This window comes from Myotis brandtii, unplaced genomic scaffold, assembly GCF_000412655.1.
Source record: "Myotis brandtii unplaced genomic scaffold, ASM41265v1 scaffold47, whole genome shotgun sequence".
Taxonomy (NCBI): Eukaryota; Metazoa; Chordata; class Mammalia; order Chiroptera; family Vespertilionidae; genus Myotis; species Myotis brandtii.
Genome location: NW_005367952.1, coordinates 275,204 through 279,387, shown reverse-complemented (window position 1 = coordinate 279,387; position 4,184 = coordinate 275,204). Strand labels below are relative to the sequence as shown.

Sequence of the window (4,184 nt, the reverse complement as noted above, 5' to 3'; positions counted from 1 at the left end):
TTTTTTTTCTTGACATCAATTTCTGAAAACATCACCTGTGAAAAGTTTAACATTTAGCATTTCCTATTGTTTTTATTTTTGCCTATGACTGTAGATCCAGTTTATGTGAAAAGTGCCATTTGGGGAAGAGAACAAATACTAAGGACCCCCAGATGAGATAAAGGGACATGAGGGATAGAGGGGCAAGAGAGGGGACTGGAGTCAGAAGACCTTTGCACAGCTTTGGGCAAACTGTGCTTCCCAGAAAGGCTATTGCCCTCTCTGGGCCATCGCTTCTGATGTGTTTCACGAAATAGGTTTTCCTACCTAGTCCTTTGATAGTTTATGAGGAAAAATAAGACAATATTTAAAAGTAAGAGAAGAGTTTTTACTGCATTCCCTACATGTAATTTTTTATTATTGTCTTGGAGGAAAAAAGAGAATAAATTAAAAAGAAAGTGAAACAGAGAAAGTATTAAATGTTTCCAGAACTGAATCTGATTATAAAGCTCGACATTGTGTGGTCATATCTACAACTTGACATAGTAATACACTTGGAAAGTAAATTGCTCTATATCAGCCAATCTGAAACTACTATACTTGTCTTGTCCATAAGAACTACCTGGGTGTTTTCTCCAAAGAAGGTTACCATAGCCTACTTCCAGGTGTTCTCAATTAGGGGGTTATGCGTAGGCTTTGGTGATCTGCAGTTTCAGCTAATGCAGTCTGATGCAGCTTTCTCCTAGACCTCATTTTGCATCGCCCTTATCGGAAAAGTACAAGAATTCTAATCATTACCTCCTGATTTCATCCCCAGCCAACCTATACCCCAAAGGGCCCTTACACAGACTGTTACATCCGCCCTGAACACTCACCCCACTCCTCCTTTCCCCCTGGCTCACTTAGGTCAGCTTTCAGGTTTCACGTTAATGTCACTTTCTCCAATGGAGACCTCTCTGCAATCACAGACTGTTTAATTAGGTCATTCGTATGCATTTTATAACACTATGAACTTCTCTTTCATAGCAATTACCATAATTATAGTTCATTAATACCTATATTATTTATGTACTGTCTCTCTCCTCTCCGGGATACAGGATTCCTGAGACTAGAGAATGTGCTTATTTTATTTTTAGAGCCTGGAAAATGGCTTGAACATAGTAGGTGGCAGTGACCTCACAAGGACAGCACAGTTTTTGCAGCTACTCATTCTGCTGGCTGGCAGGCGTAGGGCCACTCCTGGCCCCCATGGAGTGGACAGCTCTACAGCCTGGGGCCCTGCCTCTTCTTCTGTGTCTCCCTCCTTGGAGACAGCGCTGGCCTCTGCCCCTTGGCTTGGGACTCCTGGCTCCCAGGGGAGCAACAGCCTTCCCTCCCTGGGCAGTGCCTTCCTGCTGCAGGCACCCCTCCCCCTGTTCCTGCTCTTCCTCTGTGGGTGAGGAGGCAGACGCTTCACCCCCCCCCACCCACCCTCCTTTCGATTTATCTCAAAGGACAGGCCACTCAATTGGAAAGGCTTCTTGAAAGAGAGTTTCTTTTTGGGGGGAGGGGTTTCCTTGGGGGTACATCGCCCTTGACCTCAGCTCCCTGGCTAGGGTGTGCTGGCTCCATGGCGGTACCAGTGCCCCGGCTGCCTCCTCTGTTCTGTTCACAGGGGGCGACTCCCCTTCACTCTTGGGGGGGGGGGTAAGTCTCCATTGCTTTTCACATGGCCGTCCTCCTGTCCCGTTGGCCTTAGAGGAGGAAGCAAGGGCCTGCTGCCTCCTCATGGTCACGGAGCCCCAGGGAGCCTTGGAGCTCTGACTGCCCATGATGGGGCAGGGGTCTGCTGGGGCGGGGGGCTCCCTGAGCCGCCCCCGGCCCGCACCGCAGAGGATAACTCAGTAGGGTCGGCCTGGTCGTGCCGGAGGGGAAGGGTATGGGGTGGGAGGAAACCTAGCTGCACCCCAGCTCCGCCCTACCTGAGAACTGTACCAGCTGCCATCTTGTCCAGGCCAGAATGCAGATGGTCATCTTCTCATTGTGCCCTCACCTGGTGGAGAAAATAGAGAAGAAGCAAGCTCTCTGGCATCTCTACTATAAAGGGCACTAATCACACTCATCAGGGCTCCACCCCCAACACCTCATCACTTCCCAGTGGCCACACCTGCTAGTACAGGCACACCCTGTTTTATTCGGCTTCACTTTATTGCAGGTCATAAATGTTGCATCTTTTGCACATTGAAGGCAAGACCCTCCACCAGTAAAAAGATTGTGACTTGCTTTATTGCTTTACATGTACTCACTTTCATGCAGTTGTCTGGAATCAAAGCCGCAATATCTCCAAGATATACCTATATTATCACATGGCGGGGGGGTGGGTAGGGTTTCAACAGACCAATTTGGAAGGCATGCAGTCCAGAACACCATCCTATAGTCTAGTTGCTGATTCAGGAATTCATTTGTCTGGAATCAAAGCCGCAATATCTCCAAGATATACCTATATTATCACATGGGGGGGCGGGTAGGGTTTCAACAGACCAATTTGGAGGGCATGCAGTCCAGAACACCATCCTATAGTCTAGTTGCTGATTCAGGAATTCATTAGTAGATCTCTGGGGAAAATGTCTCCACAACTCCCTTTTCCCATATACAGCTGAGCCTCATATGTTTGAACAATCTCTAGAGATGAGGTTAGTCCCATTTCACAATTGATTAAACTCACCCATGCTCAGGGGATGCTGTAATTGCAACACCTGTTAATAAATCAGAATAGCCCTTATGATTTATGGCTTCCTCCATTTGAAGCTTCTCTCCTTTGATAATCATAATTTCTCCAGGCAAAAAAGAGCGTGGCAGATCTGGGACCCACTGTTCTATGTAGCTGTATTTTTTAAAAATGCCAGGGAGAGGAGGTCAGAAGGGAGAGCAGGCATCCAGGTTTCCCCAATTTATGTGAAACCTTTAATCCAGGAAGACCTCATAGGCAATTGTTTTGTAAAATGACATCCAAACAGTTGTAACCGCCAAAAGCTATTTTTTTTCTTGACATCAATTTCTGAAAACATCACCAAAAGTTTAATTAACATTTAGCATTTCCTATTGTTTTCATTTTTGCCTATGACTGTAGATCCAGTTTATGTGAAAAGTGCCATTTGGGGAAGAGAACAAATACTAAGGACCCCCAGATGAGATAAAGGGACATGAGGGATAGAGGGGCAAGAGAGGGGACTGGAGTCAGAAGACCTTTGCACAGCTTTGGGCAAACTGTGCTTCCCAGAAAGGCTATTGCCCTCTCTGGGCCATCGCTTCTGATGTGTTTCACGAAATAGGTTTTCCTACCTAGTCCTTTGATAGTTTATGAGGAAAAATAAGACAATATTTAAAAGTAAGAGAAGAGTTTTTACTGAATTCCCTACATGTAATTTTTTATTATTGTCTTGGAGGAAAAAAGAGAATAAATTAAAAAGAAAGTGAAACAAAGAAAGTATTAAATGTTTCCAGAACTGAATCTGATTATAAAGCTCGACATTGTGTGGTCATATCTACAACTTGACATAGTAATACACTTGGAAAGTAAATTGCTCTATATCAGCCAATCTGAAACTACTATACTTGTCTTGTCCATAAGAACTACCTGGGTGTTTTCTCCAAAGAAGGTTACCATAGCCTACTTCCAGGTGTTCTCAATTAGGGGGTTATGCGTAGGCTTTGGTGATCTGCAGTTTCAGCTAATGCAGTCTGATGCAGCTTTCTCCTAGACCTCATTTTGCATCGCCCTTATCGGAAAAGTACAAGAATTCTAATCATTACCTCCTGATTTCATCCCCAGCCAACCTATACCCCAAAGGGCCCTTACACAGACTGTTACATCCGCCCTGAACACTCACCCCACTCCTCCTTTCCCCCTGGCTCACTTAGGTCAGCTTTCAGGTTTCACGTTAATATCACTTTCTCCAATGGAGACCTCTCTGCAATCACAGACTGTTTAATTAGGTCATTCGTATGCATTTTATAACACTATGAACTTCTCTTTCATAGCAATTACCATAATTATAGTTCATTAATACCTATATTATTTATGTACTGTCTCTCTCCTCTCCGGGATACAGGATTCCTGAGACTAGAGAATGTGCTTATTTTATTTTTAGAGCCTGGAAAATGGCTTGAACATAGTAGGTGCAGTAAGAAGGGAAGGGAAGGGAAGGGAAGGGAAGGGAAGGGAA

The 4,184-nt window shown here is 44.9% G+C and overlaps 1 pseudogene; it reads right to left on the bottom strand.

Annotated features, from left to right (window-relative positions):
• Positions 1-1,863, bottom strand: part of LOC102260735 — a 3,133-nt pseudogene extending 1,270 nt beyond the window's left edge.
• Between the last annotated feature and the right edge of the window lie 2,321 nt (positions 1,864-4,184).